This window comes from Pinus tabuliformis, chromosome 9 (assembly GCF_031772625.1).
Source record: "Pinus tabuliformis cultivar Carrire ecotype Pingquan chromosome 9, CPIR1, whole genome shotgun sequence".
Taxonomy (NCBI): Eukaryota; Viridiplantae; Streptophyta; class Pinopsida; order Pinales; family Pinaceae; genus Pinus; species Pinus tabuliformis.
Genome location: NC_142307.1, coordinates 1,648,333,913 through 1,648,354,636, shown reverse-complemented (window position 1 = coordinate 1,648,354,636; position 20,724 = coordinate 1,648,333,913).

Sequence of the window (20,724 nt, the reverse complement as noted above, 5' to 3'; positions counted from 1 at the left end):
GACTTGGAAAACCCTCAAAAAAATTGCAGATAACAGGAATAAATAGTAGCACAAATTCTGACTTGTTTCATGTAGTGTAGCACAAGTTATGTCCTAAATCCAACACAACTAGTGCATAAAAACTCTAAAAAGGTGTTCTAGGTTCCTGAGACTCCCACTATGCATATGTATAATATAAGTTTTTGTCTCCTCCTCAGTTGATACCTATGACATGCAAAAAATAAGCAAAATCCCAAAAACACAATGATGTTTCAAAAAAACCATTCAAAATCTAAAAATAGAAATAAAAACGAGAGAGAGGAAAATGAAAAAATGATGTCACCAGGGATTTGAATATATATAACTAATTGAGTCACCATCTATTGATGACTAAAGATGAAGTGGAATCACCATCTATGAGTATGAAAATTTCTTGATGGTGTACCAAAAGTTTCGACTTTGACTATTGGTAGAATATAGCCCTAACAATCGTGGAAAGGAAAGGAAAACTACAAGTATTTTTCAGATTTGCAAAACAATTATTAGAACACCTTGCAAAAACTGTCTACAAATGCTGAAAAATATATGACATGTATTACAATAAATAAACATAATGGAAAGTAAGTTAATTGTTTTATTATCAAATAATACACATGTTGGAGAAGAATGTAGACTTGGGTCTAAAGCATTCCGCTCTGCGGGATGAGTTCTTTTGTTCCCTATGTTTTAACAATTGATCTATCTCTTGCTCGATGGAATCAACATAATGGATAATGAATATGTAAACTCAGTGTCAAAGCTTGAATCATTTTAGATGACAGTGACAACGATGAAATCTACATGTGTGTAGAGTGAGGGAAAAACCTATTTATTTATAATAAAATATCAGGATAGATCTAGATCTAGAAAAATAATAAAATATTATTAGACCAAATCAAGATATAACCATTACAAGTATTTTATTATATTTGAGAGAGGAAAAGCATTTTAAAATTGTCAATAAATCTTTATTTAATAAAATAACTCAAAAAATATAGATTTATTGAGTTAAATAGGAAAATGGTTAAAGTAATTAATAAACAAAAATGATTTATTAATTACTTTAAGGAGATATGATCAATGTGAGCTCCAAATAATCATTAAATAATTATTTAATAATTATTTCAAGTTAGAGAATTAAATTATTAAGGAATAATAATTAAATGTTGATTTATTTAATTATTTCTATAGATAAGTGAAAACATTTTCAATTTTTTTCATTAAATGGGTAAATATGAAAATAACATGAAATTAAATAAATGAATTCATGGGTTATTTTCAAGTTGGTAGACAAAAATAATTTAGGAAAAATGGTTCCCTAAATTATTTCCTAGGGTGAAGGTAGGTTTTTATGTGTAAAACCCATACTACATGGTGTATTTTGATCATCCTAGTGAAAAATGGCTAGGTGATCACATTTTAGGTTATAACAATTTATCATCTCAAATACTTTCCTCAATCATTTCTTTATGGACACAATATAATTTTCATTTTTCCCTTTCATCATTAGATCATTTATATAAACCAGAAGGTATGCAATAATATTTCCAATTTTCTTATGAAATAAATTTACATCATCAAGATAAAAGTGTTTGAAATATAGTTTCAGAAGATGTTGAGTTAATTTTTCATAACAAGATCACAGTGTTTATTGGAGGCGATACAAGGATTTGATAAGCTTACATACTTTATGATATTCTTCCTTCATAACAAAGCCTTCTAGTTGAGACATGAAAACATTTTCTTTCATATCTCCATTCAAGAAATAATTTTTACATCCATTTGATGTACTTTCCATCCATTTGATGGAATTTCCATCCATTTTGAGCTACCAAGGCAACGAGAGTCAAGATTGTAGCCCATTTTTTTATTAGGGGGAATTTTCCTCATAATTGACCCCTTCTTTTTGTGAAAAAAATCTTTCCATGAGGCTTGCCTTATGATTTTCATGTGTTCCATTTGATTTATACTTTTACTTGAAGACCCACGTGCACCCAATTAGTTTGGTTCCAAATGGAGGGTACACCAGCTTTCAAATTCCATTCTTTATGAGAGAATCATACTCTTTCTAAATTGATTCTTTCCCTCCATCATGAGAAACAACTTTTTGAAGGAATTTGGTTTGGAATAGTAGACAAATTTGGTTCACAATCATAAGAAACATCCATATTAATAGTCGAATAAGAATAATCTACATCACCTATTTTTTGTTTGTTGGAATTTCTCAGTCTTGTCCTTACAACCCCATCGAGATGAACACCTTCAATTGTCTTAGTGAGCCATTTGAGAGGACCTTTCTGACATGGTCTAGGTTGTTTGGTTGACTAAGATGGGGATAAATTAGTATCTAGCCTTCCAAGTATCTTAATCACATCACTTAATTTGTCTTCTTGAATGGAATAAGTTAATGCAGCTTCATGAGGGGGAGAGATTTATTCAGAAGGAGATTCCATAGACTAATTAAGGATAGTGACCCCCCCTTCAATATGTGGAATCTCATTATCAAATTGTTGAATAGATTTTGCATGCATGAATTTGTGCAATCAATCAAGTTGTCGATCAACAAAATTATCATTTTCGGTAGATTCAAGAAAAGTCACATCTCTAGAGAGTATAAATTTGTTATTTAATTCATCATATATATGATATTGTTAGAGGTATCTGAGTACCTCAGGAAGGTACAATTTTCAATCCTTGCACCAAGTTTGTTTCTATGTTCCTTAGAAATCAAGGCATAGAAGGTGGAACCTAAAACCTTGACATGCCTTACAAAAGGAATGTATCCATTCCACATTTCATAAGGAGTCTTGTTTCTAGGAGAATGAGATGGACATATATTTTTAATATATATTGCACATAGAAATGCATTATCCTAGAACATTAGCTTTATATTTTTGAAAAAAATCATGAAACAAACCATATTTAAAATTGGCATGTTCATTCTTTCAGGTAGACCATTGTGTTGAAGATTATAAGGAACAATTATTTGATGTTTAATACAATGTTGGAGAAGATAGTTTTCAAATTCATTTAAAGTATGTTATTCTCCATTATCAGTAGGAATAGATCCAATATGAGATTATTCATCATTTTGAATCCATGCATGAATATTTTTGAAAGTTTCAAAAGCTTCATATTTATTCTTCATTAGATATACCCAACATATTTTGGTATAGTCATAAAAAAAGTCATCATATATTTACTTCTGTTTGCAGAAGGAACATGCATAGGGCCACACAAGTCAAAATGAATTAGTGCAAAATTTCTATGTTCTCTCGAAAGAGAATAATGAAATCATTTTTTCTATGTTTACCTAAGATACAAGAATCACATTGCTTTGAGTTTCCTAGGAATGGTTGAAAAACCAGTAAAAACATTTCTCTTAAATAAATGGCGATGGTCATAGTTTAGATGTCCTAATTTTTTTGAACTAAAAGACTAGATGGAAATGTACCTTCATTACATTGAGAATTGTATTCATAACTCTATGCATAAATAGACATTCCTTGTACCTTGAAGAGTTGCCATGAAGAGTGAGTTTTCTTATCCTTTTCTCACTTCAACTTTGCCATAAGAAATTTGAATGGATTTTCCTTATTGGCAGATGTGAACCATGGAAAACAAATTTCTCCATAGCTCTGGGAGGTAGAGAACATCATTAAAAAGAAAGTTAGGGAGTCCATGCAATTTGAGCCTAAATGTGCCAAGAAAAAATGTCTTGAGTTTTGACTTGTTGACAAAGTAGACTACTACATCTACATTGTCACTGAAATCTTTTTGAAAGTTCATGTGGCGAGTTGCACCTGTATCAAGCAACCATGCATCTTTCCTAGAAGAAAATGAAGTATTAAACAAGTCTTCAATTACTCCAATATTGAAATTTTCCACAATATAATGAGCAGATCCATGCGCTTCACCTTTCCATGGATCTCGTGCTTTACCTTTCTCTTCATTTCCTTCTTCCTTGTTTTATTACCAAGAGAGCTCGCATGTGGATCCATCATGTCCATTTCGATTGCAAACTATACAATGAAGATCAGGTCTTCCTCCTCCGTAATGCTTGCTCCCACTTCCTCTATTATTTTTCTTTCCATGTCCTCTTCTGCCATGTCTTCCTCTAGAAGAATATTATTCCTAGTTATTCTCTTTTTATGCAAGGTGCAATGCTTCTTCAAAAGAACAAGAAGTTGTCTTCTTCTTCCCAAAGGTTTTCTCTCTTTCTACAAACTTCTTTGCAACAATGCTAAAAATAATATATTTAATTTGGCCACTAGATTATAATAAATCATGATATTAGTATGTGGGATATAGTTCTTTGACAAAATTTGTCAGAGGAAAATTAATTTTAACTCCTCTAACTTCTACATCATGGATAGTAGCTTCGATTTCAGAGCCTAGAGAAAATGGATTATCATCTTCCAATTCAAGATTTAAGAGGTTTATCATTAGATGGATTACCTCAAACTGTAAGTGTGAGTCATAAAAGTCTTTCAACTTCTTTAAATCATTAAAACCATTTGTAATTGGTGCATTGTGGCAACTGACCTCTTTATTTACTGATGCAACAGTAAATGAATAGGCCTTGTTGTTCTTGTTATCCCATATGGTCAGCGCTTTGTATGATGTTAGCTTTGGAGATGGATTGTCACCTTCTCCTTCACACACACCTTTACATAATTCATTGAAAATGAGGGTATGCTTTATCTTTTTGGACCATTCATGTTAGTTCTCTTTCTAATGAAAACTAAAACTATTGAGCTGAGAGAATGCATCTTTGCAAAGTTCTGAGTTAGGCCCTGAAGAGTTGAAATACTTCCAACAATAGTGTTTGATAAAAAAAATCTCTTTGTAAACAACAAAGACACATCATATAACTTTCTCCAATCCTCATTAATCAAAATAAGACAGAAAAAAATGATGCAAGCTCTCAACCTCAAACAACTGCTTCGATATAAACAAACTTTCAAATACAAATGGACTGACTATCATATAAAAGAATTGCATATATAAATGGATCTACTCTAAACTTCATGTATGAATAGGCTAACTCTCATCTATAGTTCAACACATGTATATATGAATGGACCAACCTTCAACTACATATATGAATGGATCAATTCTTAATTACAATTCCATGCACATATGGATAGAATGACCTTCAATGAGATTCATCTAAGAGATATCGAATTTATCTATGTCTACATACACCTAAATACCCACACAACAATTCATGGCGAATTACAATGTGCACAAAAAAAAATATAGTTAGAGTCTTTAAATCCTCACTAGAGAGAGTCTTCAAATCTTCGAAATACACTAAAAAAATTCACAACACCAACAGTCAACATTAACACCTATTCAAATGATTAATACTAATTCTCAACACTAATGCCAATGCTCAATACTAATTTTGATGCCAACTTCAATCCTCAATCATAGTTAAATGTAGGGATGTGTAAGCACATGTAATCATAGGTTACTTACCATACCACCATGGCCTTTCATGCTGAAACTAAGTTATGAATTGTTGTCTACAACCCTGTTACAACGTGCACAATGTATAAAAAGTAAAGGAGGGTTGTTAAAAATCCAAAATGTGTATCAATTGAAGGAGGGCCTCATTAGCAAACGATTCTGATCAATGTGTACAGTTCATAAAATTACTACATCCACAGTAGTTTCTCAAATGATTGGGTCTTATTGAGACACAAACTCAGTATTGGGGTAGAATAACATATGAAAATTTTGTTGATCATCATGACAAACATTATAGTTAGACAGTAGACGGACAATATTTTGAGGCCGATGTGGATGAATTTCAATTTTTTAGATCATAAACAGTTCTATGAAGGTAAGGAATGGCGGAGGGACATGTTAAACTAATGGAAAAGGAGTTACAAAGGCAGAAGGATGCCAAATTGAAACTTGTGGAGTTGCACTCTAATACCATGTCTATTTAGGTGTATAGTAACTCCGGAATTAAATTTTTTTAAGAAGAACATTAATATATACCCATAGGAGTGAGACCCTTTGGATTCACATTCCAAGGCCTCTTCATATTTTCATTTGATATTTACGTATTTATAAGATATTTGTCCAGTCCTAGGTGTCAACGTTTTGAAATCCATGTGTTATTAGCACATACACATTTCTTAAGACCATGTGCATTCCTTTCAAAGATTATTTTGAAAAGCTTGTGTAGTGATTTGGAACTCACAAACCCTATTATAAATTGAATGCATATGTGTTCCTATGTGAATGTGTTTTGAATTGCAACTTTTTGAGCGATTAAATTTGTATAAATGCCTATATTATAAAAATAATACTTATAGGTGGTTCCTATGTGAATGTGTTCTTGAATTGCTTATTGCAACCTTTTGAGCCATTAAATTTGTATAAATGCCTATATTAATAAAAGATTACATATAGGTTTTTTGTGAATGGGTTCTTGAATTACTTATCGCCCTTTTGAGACATTAGATTTGTATAAATACCTATTTAAGTTTCTAAATTAAGAGGAGCCGCCAATGTTGAAGATAGCCGGCAAAGATACCCAATGGACTCTGTGTCACTTGAAAAGGGTTCTCTCTCTCTAAATGCTTTTAAAATTCAAGTAACCAAAAACAGTCATAAAGCATATTACACTGACCTCCACGGAAAATCTATAATGTCCATAAATTCCAAAAATTTGGTAACACAAATTTCTTTGAGTATTTCAAAATAAATGTCTAAGGATAAAACTAAACAAAAAACAAAAGATGGAAAAACCAAAAGAAAAAATTGCCCTACTGCCCTAGTTGTGATGTTGCTATAAGAGAAAACATACCAGAGTACAACTTACTGGTTTAACCACAGGCTATTACACGATTATTTTCAATAACAAAAAGGAAACGATGTCCAAAGAGCTTTCTATATCGATATCGATAGTAACAATAACATCATAAATAGTAAAACCATCACTTTTGTAATCGTGTGCTACCCATACATGAGAGTATAATTCACAGCGAGGATCTGTAGGGCCTGTTTCTCATACGACATTGAATGAAAAAAAAAAACTGAATATTATTATAAACATTTGAAAACTATACCAAAGTCCCAATCGAGGATCAATTTCCCACGCCAAGAATGCTTAGAAAATTACGATCGTCGTGAGAAGTATTTTATTTTGAGGATTTTGTATACAATTATGATCTAAACTCTTTTCTCAGTGGAATTTTAGATCAAAAACTTTTCAGCGTGGAAATTTTCACGAGCAATTTTGAACTGACTCAAGACTTCAGTTCTTCAAACTATTTTGAATTGACCCTAAACGTTACAGCTCTCGTATCACCAAATTTTATTTTCCAATGTTTTGCGTGCCTCTGTATCACGCACTTGACTCTTGTAGTGGATGACCTATATCACCACTATATTGAAAAAGGATTCGACTGTTATGTTTTTTCTAATGTTTTTGTTTCTAGAAGTTTGTCAAAATATTTGAAATCTGCACTGTCATTGGTCGGTGCAACAGAGTGAACACGCCTAAAACGATTGACACGCCTAAAACGATATCAAAAGTCGAAATGTTTCCCCAAAAATAGCGCAACCGCTCTAAGAAGCATTATTTTTTGAAATTTTTGTGCACCACTACAATCTAAACTCTTCTGTCGGTGGAATTTTTAGTCCAGAATCATGGAGGGTGAAATTTTGCGTGGAAAAGTAAAAGTAACTCACTAGTCATTTCTCTATTTATTTAAAATTCCTACATGCCGTTGGTCGGCACTATTGGTTTTCCTCATCTGATGATTGAACATGAAAAGCAGACACTATCAGCTTGAAAGTTTGACAAACTACTTTTGGCGGAGGCAGGACGATAAGAGTATTTTTTGGACAGGGTGGAAAGGAAAAGCAACTCCATGGTTTCCTGATTCTACGCCAATTACGCTCTCAAGTAACTCTCTTGAAATTCTCATGAAGCCTGGTTAATGTCAATGCTATGCCATGGCCGCCTCATTTTTGCCTGCATTTCTGGAGTTGCCAGTGCATCACTAACTACAAATTAGCGGATTATTCAACTAGCACATTATGATTTCGAACTATCACGTTATGATGGCCCAGTCGTGATCGAACATATTCCACGTGATGCACCACACATTCCTTCCCACTATTCATGATTATTTTGGCTATATATTGTGATTTTTAATTACTTTATTTCTATTTCTAGTTCATATCCGTACGGTTTATATTAAGTAATTGTGTTAGTCCTCGTCTAAAATAATAAGATTTAGAATTTCTTTTTTAAGTTTAAACGGTAAAGAAAGACATGAAATAAAAATTCAAATTCTAGGGAAGGGGAGAGGAGGGGAGGGGAGTCGATCCAATCCGAAATAATAAAATTAATATTATTATTTTATTTTTATATTTTATTTTTATTTTGATATTTATTTTGGTTTATTAGTTTTATGTAAATGGACATGTGATATTAATAAATTATGGTATTGATCCACAATAATGTAATAAAATTTATTTATAAGTTAATCACATTAAAAGTATTGTTACTTCTGAGTTCAAAGAAAAAATGTGGTGTGAGAAAGATTTAGCAGCTAAAAGAAAATTAAGATATTATAAGGAGGTCATCAACCTTACCCTAGAAGATCAAAAGTATCTATGTTTTAACTAGCTCAAAGAAGAAAATTAGTATAGCCAAGATTTGAACAAACTCTCATGAGCTCCATAGTGAAACAGGTCGTTGGGCAGTTCCTAAAACACCATAGATGGAAAGGTTTTGTCATCTCTATGAGAATATTATGATGAAAATCACATCCTCTTAGAGTGCCCGGCCTACAACCACATTAGATATGAGTTTCAAAGTCTTTGTTGCAATACGGATGCAAGTCATTTTCTCTTAGAGTGCCCCGCCTACAACCAATCACTTCCTCTTACAGTACCCTGCCTACAACCACATTAGATATCAGTTTCAAAGTCTTTGCTGCAATGCTGACCTTTCTAGCCTTTTACATTGTCCAAATTACATTAAGAACTAGGCTTCTCTCCAAGCTTTTTGAGCATAGGAATAAAATCTTAAATCAAACTAAATAATTTGTTTCCTTGGGTGCTATAGACCAAAGTTTGGTCTTGAACATCATCATCATAAAATTAAAAAACTTAGTATATATTTTTTAAATATATAAATGTTTATTATTATTAATTAAAATAAACTTATAATTTAATTAATTTTTAAAAAATTATGTATAAAATAAATATTTTTTAATTTTTACCCATCATTTAATTTATAATTTATATATATTATATAATTATGTTAGTTAATATTTAATATATATTTTTAATATTATAATATAATATATAAATATCTCATTTATATTTAACATCAAAATATTTTATTATTCAAATAAAATGAATATTTTTTTCCTTATATTATATATATAATTGCATTTAATCTCCCACAATCATATTTTATTTTCTAAAAATGTACTTCGGTATAGTTTATTTATTTTTCTATAATATAATTTCCTCAAAAAAAAATAGGGCCAAGAGCAAGTTGCACAGTAAAGTTTCAATTATAACGTATGATTTCTAATGAATTTAAATGATCAAATTGTTTAACCCATCTTTTCCCAGTGGGAAAAGGAGTTATTATTTTTATGTTTAATCCATGGTTATAGATTAAATCTTTTCATAATGGGAACGGTGATTTTTATTTTATTTTCCATTTGTATGGATTTATGAAAGTATATTTTTCTTATTTTAATTTAGAAAAATTAAATAATAGAAATATTAATAAGAGAAATAAAAATCTTCATATACATAGCTTTTTTGGGTTATATACATTTCATTATAAAATGAAAAAATAAATAAATAAATCCACTATCGAGTATAAAATATAAACCAAATATATAATTTGTTACAAGAAACATAATTTAAAATAACTTTAAAAATTTGTATTTTACAAAAAAAAAATATATTAAAATAACTACTTTCTTCTATTAAAATTAAAGAAAGATACTAAGGATAGAGAAAGATGTAGAAATAACTTTTTTACAGTTTCAAATATAACTTTGAATACGATAAGTTTTAGACATGTCTCAACGTTCACAACAATTTCTTTTCAATTTTTATCAACCAATATATTTTTGTTTATTCATCCCAAAAATGGTATTCACCCTATTAAACATAAATGTTTAAATCAAGAAGATCCCAATATCCTCATAAACAAAGGTTGCAAGTATTTTAGTGTCCTTGAACGAATCCTCTCCTCTGCGGCAACAAATTTTAAAGACCCTTATGGGTGTATGTATTATTCATTAGTGCATAGCTTATGCAACACTAAATTATCTTACCATTTATAATATTGACTTACCATGATAAAAGAGAATATTCATTATAATTTTAAAATATAAAGTAAAAAATAGAAAACATATTATAATATTGAAAATATTTGTTACATATATAAATCAACCAGCTTAAAAATAGTAGTATTTTTGAGAGATTAATATATTTTAAAAAACATATTTCTGAAAATGTACTCATCAACCTCAAATAAAACGATTAAAATGTTAATTCAAATTACAAATTAGAAAATAAAAAAAATATTAAATGTAGAAAGCAAATATATAATTTTTTTAAACTTTTTTTTAAGAGACATATCCATCCTCATATATATTACAAACTAATCTTAATCACTCAATTCTAACATTGAGGAAAATTTTTGTCTTGCATAAGGTAGTTAGGGTTCGGTATGGTGAAATGACCATGGAATAACTCCTTTGGCTTGGAGCAATGTTGTAAAAAACAATGCAGAAATTTTTTTTGAACAGAGCTACTCATTTGGTTGAGGTTGCAAGATTTTTGTTTTTGTGGGGTGTTAGTATTACTGCTCTGCCAAACAATAAAACTTATATACATCACAGTTATTTTGGAAAATTCGGCGAGTGCAAATTCAGTGATGTCGTTAAGATCTGAGTTAATGTTGGTATTGTCTTGGATATGCTCAAGAGCCCCTCAAGTTACGTCAGCCCCTCAGTAAGAGGTGACCCCTCAAGGAGGTAAGCGCACAAGTACATCGATTAGTCCCTCAGGTCCCCTCAAGTAAGTCAGTCAGGTCAGTCAGGTTAGTCAGGTCTCCATGGAGTCAATGAGTCATGGTGTCACCTCATTATTGTTAATTAGCCTTGGGCTAACCAAGCCCAAGCCTCGCCGAAAAGAGTTACATCGATAGCCGAGCCTCTCTATAGTGAGTTAGATGCTACTTAACTCATCCGTTAGAGAGGGTGATGGTCGCGCCCCAGAAAGGGTTACACCAATATCCGAGCGTCTCTAAAATGAGTTAGACACTACTTAACTCATCTGTTAGAGAGGGGGGAAACCCATCATTGTAAGACAACAAGACTTCCATCCAAGGTAAGGCAACGGGAGGCAGGGCCAACACCAGGGTTCATCTCCAATAAGTTGGGTAGCTTGAGGGAAGAATCGAGCTAGATACATGATGGTAGCTAGATAGAAGACCCCAGGTCCCCACTAGAGGGTTGCTTCAATTTGAATGAAAATTTCACGAACTAATGTTGGTATTGGGTTGGATATGGGGAAGGATGGAAAATATCCCCTCAAAGATGGCAGAGTGAATTGCTGCAATTTGAAGGAAAATTCATGCAATGCAACAATGTACACTAGCCATGGATGTCACACAGACAGAGCAAATGATGTATGTCAAGAAAAAATAAGTATATCTCTGTTAATTTCATTAGAAGAAAATTGAAATATCCTTGTAAGTCCATGTTTTCCTGAAGAAATCCATAGAATGTTAATGCTTAAAGAGTAGTTAGTATTTTTTTTTTTAAATTCACAAATTTCCGTGTTCAGAAATTTAGGTTGAATATGTGTTTAATGCACACAAATGACACTAATTGGGATAGATTTTTATGGTAAAGAAAATATATTACTACATGTAGATGAAGATTGCTATTATATATTTTTCTTAGTAAAGAAAATATATTACTACATATATATAAATATTCTTATTATATAATTGCATCATTAAAAGATAAGCAACCTTGCTTGTCTATTAATAACATTGATATTCCTTTTATGTAAGAAAAGATAGGATGCTTGCTCTTTTCCTATAAACGGATTTTGTGTATGAAATAATAACAAATCCATGTTATTTTATTGGAAGTGAATATAGATTAAAGAGGGTAATTGTGAAATATTTTCATGGGTGGTGAAAAAATAAAAGAGAAACATGGATTGTAGAGCTATTGTGTTAGATCTTTTAAAGAAAAACATGGATTTGTGTGCATAAAAGAATAAGCATTATGTCAGATCTTGGAATGTAAAACAAGTAATTACTTTCATTTGTAAGAAACATATATCTACATGCAAGAAATAATGACTAACACAATAGTTTTGTTTTAGAGCAAAGCATGTCTTTGTGCATACAATAGATTTTGTAAATAGCTCTATTTCGGGAAAGATGCTTTTCGAAAAGGGACTTGCATTTTCTTGCACGATGATGATTTCTATCATGTTAGCCTTCCCTTAGAAGGGCCATGTATTTTTATGTATTATAATAATATCTATTGTATTGGAAACATTACTTAGTTACATGCACAAATAGAAGCTAAGGGGCTAGCTCTCTTTCAATAATTTTTTATATAATTACATGCATGAAAAGAAAAGATAAGTTGCTAGTATCATTTAAATGAAATGAATGGTTACAATGGTTTCCTTTCGATATGAACATGTGTTGGTGCAAGAATGATCATAGTAACGTCATAATTATTTTGACATGATTAATAATTATTTATTTATACATTCAAAATGTTGTTAGAAGAAGGATGTTGTGATATTTTACTTACATCTCATGTATGCACATGAATAGATGTTAAAGAATCACTTTTAAAGACTAATTGTTGATTGATTAATACTCTATCTAATCATGTTAGCAAAGCTTATTGACGACAACAATGACAAGAAAGGATGGTGACCTGTGAAAAGCATAGATTATATTTAACATGGTGGCAGGTAATGAATTAATGGTCCATGCAGATGAGTGCGAGCTATACGATGGTCCATTGATGGAACAATTAGGCAACAAAGATATAAATATTGAATGTTTGTGGGTAAATGATATCATGAAGATTGTAATAGCTTTTAGCTAGATAATTTATCTTTAAATGACATTTCATTGTAATATTTTATGAAAATGGTTAAGGGATGGACTCCTTATAAGACATTGTGTGAGGGGTGAACACCCTCGCAAGATTTTAATAATAAAATTAAATTGTTCGCTGGTTTTCACCCTATGGTGTTTCCAGGGTATATCGGTGTTCAATGGTGTGGGTTTGATGATGTTGATTCCTTGCCTCATGTGTTGTTCACAATATCTAGTATGTGATTAAGTGATCTGGTTAAGGGAATCATGAAATCGACACAAGGTTCATCATAGAGTTTATGTAATACACTACAACAATGGTTGTTAATGGTTATGCAACTTACTATTCCTCTACAAAAAGTTATTCAATGTACTGATGAACATTATATCTAATGTTTAATGAGGATCTAGAATAGAGATTTAGATAATTACCCATAAGTAATTTATATAAAAAAATTCTACCTCTAACTCCTTACATGAAATAGAAATGTTATAGATTTTGAACTATCACATTATGATAGTCCACTCATGATCGAACATATCATGCACCACATATTTCCATCACAATATTCATGATTATATTAGTTATATGGTGTGATTTCTAATATTTTTTATCCACGTTAATATCCCTAAGGTTAATATGGATAGATACTATGAATAGATAGTATTTTAATTTGTGGCAGTACCTATTTAAAATAATAAATTTTAATTGTAACATACCTCGGTAACCACACATGTAAAAGAAAGGAGTTAGAAGTTTTATACAAATTACCACAAGTAATTATCCAATTCACAACTCCACATTCCTTGTTAACCATTAGATATAATGTTCATTAGTACATAAGGTGAATTGCAATAGAGAACAGTAAGTTTCATAACCATTGACAACCACTACTGTACTGTAATAACATAAACTGTCTCATGAACCTTGCATCCATATCATGATTTCCTTAACTACATTAATTAGTCACTTACTTGGACATTATGATCATCACATCAAATAAAGAATCATCATCATCAAGGATTCAACATCATCAAATTGACACAATAAGAAATCACACAACTGAACAACGATATACCCTGGAAACCCAGTACGGTGAAAACTAGCAAACCTTTAATCTTATTATTAAACACTCGTGAGGGTTTTCACCCCTCACTCAATCGCTTATAAGGGATTCCATCCCTAAACCATTGTTATAAAATTATTACAATGACTTACCATTAAGTTGTCACATAACTAGCTAAAAGCTAATACATTTTCCATGAAACGCTTTACCTACATACCGACATATGCAACATTGCTTGTGGCATGATTGTTCTAGCAATGTACGATCCCTTAAATTTAATCTATGCCTTGCGTAGGTAATCCAAATTTACCTACCCATGTCATCATTATCAACATTGATATCATGATTAAATTTATAAATAATCATATTAACTAACATTTCCCTTCGCATAAGCACATATTCTTAGAGGAAAAAACACTAAGGCATTCCTTTGAAGGGACTAACTAAAACATCAGTTATAATCTTCTTACAAGAAAATTTACATAAAATTTATCAAAAGATCTAGTCCTTTAGCTATTACTTTTGATGCATGCAAATATATAAAGCAATCTCACACAACCTGTAGTCTTTTCCCGCATGTGAATATATATCCTTTCTAATGAAAGCTAACACAAATCTCGTGTGCATACACATCTCATTCAACAAGAAACTAAGATAATAGTTATGTTAGCATAAAAGTAATCACATATCATTTCCTAAAGAAAATGACTCAATAGTTCTTCAATCCATACAAAGAATATATCTCTATAACACATTGACTATACTTTGTGCATCCAATAGCTTATCATAATAGCCCTTCTATTCCCTTCTCTGGAATTCTACCATCATTTCATGTAAACAGTTACATACTTCTTTATTAAAGGAGGTCATTATAACCCCATTTCTCTATCTTCCTATATGTAAGTTTCTCATGCTTCCCTTCCAAGAAATTATTATAGATACCCATCTTTATGCTTAAAAATCAAGAAACAATATCCAACTTATCTAGCAAGACAATCTTTTCAAGAGATTAATATTTCCAAGGAAGTTAACATCGATTATTATTTTCAAGAGAGTCAACATAATACTTTCTCTACGTACACACCAAATCATATTTCCAATGTCACCATAGCTACCCTTATGTGCATGCAACATGTGTTTTTCCTAACACAATTACTTTTACTTCGATGTGCATAATCTTTTCATGAAACAAGTATGGATTCTTGTTCTTGCATAAACACGATTCATATGTCTTTTAAGGAAAGAATCTCTATCTTCGTTTTCAATAAATCTCTCATAAAGTCATTATTTTCATGCATGAAGAATGCACTCTTTTTCTAAAAAGAAACTATATTTATGTGTATATAAAACATACGTTTTCTTTAGGAAATTAGTAATGATTATCTATGTTCCTAGAAGCACATCACTAGCAATTTCTATCATGCACACAATGCATAATTATTTCACAAGAAACTTCAAAATTAGCTAGTGTCACAAAGCATTCACGAGGAAATCTTCCAAAAGATACCCAAATAAAACATACATATATTTTTCCTTCAAGAGGGGAGCAAGTTACTTATATTATCCTTGGCAGCCTCCTTGCCTCCATCACGCAATCGGAAGATAACAACTCTCCCCTCAGCGGTTCCTTCTGCAATTGTTGCGAGCCTAGATCAACGTTTTCAAGAGCCGTCTTCCCACTGACCAAAACGTATCTCCAACAACAACGTTAAAGAATTTGAAATAATTTTTTTTTTATTATCAGCTACAACTAATATGAATTTCGAAGTTGGAAACTCTCAGTACAAGGGAACTCAAATTTCCATAGGAAAACCTAACGCTTTTCGATGATTATTTTCAACAGATAAGTCATCAAGTTGTATGCTAACTGTGTGAAATGGCATGCAGTGTCAAACATTAAAACTCTAGATGAGCTCTAATCTCGAATCTTTTGCCATAGTTTTCAAAAAAGACCAACAGACCATGGGGATTGTAGATAGAAACCTTTAAGGGTTTTGCTATTACCGATATTAACTGCAGCCAATGGTGTAAGGAGTTCTTGTTATGAACTTGTTCCAAGACCACCAAAACCCATACTAGTAAGCTAGCCTGGTTCACCTATTCCAGAAGCAGAATGTGTGAAAAGAGTCTGGGCTATTTGCGGAGGACCCATGTATTTGTCCTGCAAATCAAACATTACAACTCTAGGCAACGAATCATTCGATAAACCCAATACTCTACTCCCAACTAAGTTATCCCCGCAAATATGCATCCCACAAAGAATGTCCACACAACCAGGGATTTCTCTGATATCCAAGGTCGGCCATCACCTTATTTGGTCCCAAAGCATTCGAATCCCTTGCGTTTGATCTCATCCCAACCAATTCTTGATGCCTCAACCTCCAACTACTAAGAAAGTGGCCAGGCATCATGTAATATTTGGGGTCTCAGCGCTAACCCACACTTTCTTTTCCTACCAACCACTGCATGCATCACCTTGCTTTCCTTTCTAGACTACTCATTCTTGATCTCATTTGCATAAAAACAGGACTGTATGTGGCACTTTTTTCGCGTGAAGAGAGTCTCATTGTATAAATATTCATTCTCAGTCAGTTAACATGGCAAGCATGAGATGAAGAGCAACATGTCGTGGTTTTAGATTCCATTGGTTAGATATTAAGCGAAAGGAACAAAACACCACAATTTTACGAAACTATTTTTTTATTCTTTGGATCCCCCAGTTATCCCTGTGCGTATCCATTTCTACCCGACCAACAGTTGGTCGGCCCCTCCCATCATTTCCTCGTAGCGCGACGAGTGTAAACATGTCCTCCTTTCATGATTTCAGTTTTCAGAAATAACAAGAATTAGTTTTGTAGCTAATTTGTAACCTTTATTTTACATTTTTTTATTTGGTTATTTATGAGAGGAATATTAGATACTCCCCCCCTTAATAGGAACACCGTCCTCGGTGTTCATCTCTCACTGGAACATTAGATTGTACTCATGGTATAACCATCTAAACCATACAAAATGTGATCCTTCCTCTTTAAAATCAAAGATTTCATTCCAAGAAATGACAACAAACAAAATAGTAATGATATAAGAAAGATCAATAGTCATAAGCATTCATAAATGCAAAAATATGCAAGTTCTAATTGCCACCACTTGGCCCTTATTCAAATTCAAAAACCAAACTCTATATCAACTTACAATTACTTACCATCTACTCTTGAAAATCATGAGCACTTTTACGTAAGAATTTTAATAGTGGTTGGACAACCTATCAACCCTCCATGGTAAGTAATCCTGTAATGTATGACTAACAAATTCAATCGCATTAGTCATAATATTGTGAGTCAAGTGAAATAATTTTAACTATCAATCAATTGTGCAATGTTAGATGATTTTTAAATCATAGAACTTTTACAAGTACATTAAAGAGCTCATCACTGCTCCACAAGCACACTGAATTAATTCTCACTAAAGACATCCACAGAGTACTTCTAAAAGTATTAAAAGAGTTCCTGGCTCTCTAATCATCAAAACAGTCAATCACTGCATCAAGTAAAAATTGTCTTAGGCCCTACTAAGACGTTTACAAGATTAATAATACAATAAAGGAATTAAAATTTCCAATAACTCCTTATTGAGCACCAAACTCATTTCCTGTTAAATGTGCATAACATATTTTACACAACTATATGTAAAATGTATTTTTAACATAACATATAGCTGTTTAGTTAATTTCTTTAGCTATGAGAACCAAAATAGGCTAAAGAACTCCCAACACATGGGAACTAGTTTCCACAACCAGATCGAGTCATTTTCACATCCAGATAGTTTCTTTAATATAGACCTTACCAGGTCTAACATGGAATTCCACTGGCCAACTTGCTCAAGAATTCTAATGACCGCATAGGGTCCAATATAGGATTCCACTTGGCAGCATCTTGCCTATTCCTTTGACAGCATCCTGTCTATGAGGAATTTTAGGCCTCCTACAACAGGCTCCAAATCAACAGAGTTGCCTCAGGCTTTTTACCCTCTTCACCATATTGGCAAACCCTTTTCCCTTATTGAGATAATTGATCTCTAGGGAAAGGAAATCCGGGCAGTCAAGTACCATCAACCCCTCCAGGCAGGTAATTGCCATCAACCCAAGGCATTCAATCCAAGCAGACAAGTACCATCAACCCCTCCAAGTAGGTAACTGCCATCAACCTAAGGCATTAAATCCGCGAAGATAAGTACCATCAACCCCTCTGGGCATGTAACTGCCATCAACCCAAGGCATTCAATCCAGGCAGACAAGTACCATCAACCCCTCTGGGCAGGTAACTACCATCAACCCAAGGCATTCTAGCCTTTCCCATCTATCTGCAACTGTCTGGCATGTTAAATTTCTCTTTTATTACTCTTTCCCAAAGTAATCTACATAATGAACCATATGAACATTATCATTAACAAAATAAACATGAATGTACACCATGCATTTACACTTAACCCTCATCATGGGTCCACAACATCTAGATTGATGGGAAACATATCTATCATACATATTGTATGCATTCTAATTTTCCAAATAACATAATCATGCATATCATATAACATTATAATTTCTCATTTATGATTGCAATTCACATTGCAGCAATTTACGTGACGAGTTTTCTTGTTGCCATTAAGCTACCACTACTTAATCCCATCAGCAACGTTAGTTATAAATATGCATCAGTTAACAAGTATTCAATTTCCAAAAAATTTCATGCATACAATATTGTCATGTATAAAAGCATATGAAAATATTCATTAGTGTATAAAAGTCACCAATACTTGAGTTAACAATCTAGACATTTCCACTTTCCCATAGTCTATTGTCTTAATCCACACCGTCATTAATGGAGTATTATCTTATGATTACGATGGCCAGCATTGGCCATGCATCATTAATATAATTAAGCATAATCAAGGTGTTTTGACCAACCCTTGTTTCTACATGCATAAATAACTAATTAAACTACCCTTATCAAAGGTAATTCCTCTACTTATCAATTAGAAGCATGATACTCTAAGTGTCTCACATGCACTAGAGTTACCACTTGATGTTAGATGAAACAACTATCTTAACACTACTATGTGACCATTTCAGAATAATGACTTCAAGGAGACATTACGAAAATCATTAACATCAACACACAATAGTTTCATTTTCCAACTCCTTAAGCATGATCAAAGTAATACTCACATGCGCATCAAGCGCTATGTGGTCATCACCAGACTCAGTGTCTTCTGCAAGATTCTGGCACTCAAAGCCTACGGTCTCTGGTCATCACCAGACTTAGCGATTCTTTTTCCCTTCTCCATCTGTCCCTACAACATGGTTTTCTTCCTTCCCCTTGCTTCCTTTTCCTTTGGAAGAATCTACAGTTGGGGAAGGTAGTTAGGGTTTACTGGCAACTGCATTAACACAGTTAGTCTATTTATGAATAATTGTCACATGTAATTCTACCATGAATGGGTCCTAGAAATTTTACCCACTAAACATGCTTCTACAATTAACTTCACACTGGAATGCAACATGCATAAGAAATCCGTCATTCCCATAGTAGAGAAAAATTCAACCATCATTAAATCGAGGCTGAAATGATTTTTATCTTACAACAAGTAATGATTAACATAAAACACATACCATGCTAGTGAATCTCAAAGAATTAGAGGGAAACATCATTAAATCTATTAAGACATAAGCATATACTATTCATCAAGCATTCTCATGGTGAATAAAATTAAGAACTCTTCTCATAAACAACTGGAACTATAGCACAGAGAGAGTAAGAATCATCATACACACATTCCATGCATGTGACACCAATCAAACCATCACTTGTTTATGAATTGTAATAATCTTAAACCCAATGCAATTAATGCATATAAGTTCTATTGGTTAGTCATACAACACTAACCAATCTCAACTACCAATCATCTTCATGCATCCATGACAATACTTAATCAAAAATTAGTTATTATAGTCAAGTCTCATTACTCGACTCAGTGTTTATCTTGAAGTCTAAAGGGGTTCTTACAATTTAAAAAAAAAAAAAAAACACTCTATCATCAAATCCAAGGACATCCCCGTATTTTAAATTCATGCATTGACTCATTAAAATTAGTTCAATGTAACTTCAATCATGTTCCTTATATGCATCATTATTATTGTCATATTTGCAAAGCAAGAGTTGGTAGTTGATTGTCACTTTCCTTAATGAGTGTTCAATATTGTTCTTAAGTGTGACATGAGTTTTATTGTCTTTTATCCTCACTAAGAATCTAATGTCATGAACATAGCTATGCAACAAACTTTATTACTTACTATGCAAAGCAGTTATAAACATGACACATATCATGCCAAAAGTAGTGTACTACATAAATAAATATGTGAATGGTTAAACTCATACCTCAGTTAATGCCGATTGGTGGCATACCTCTATTTCTTTTCCGCTTATCAATTCCCAA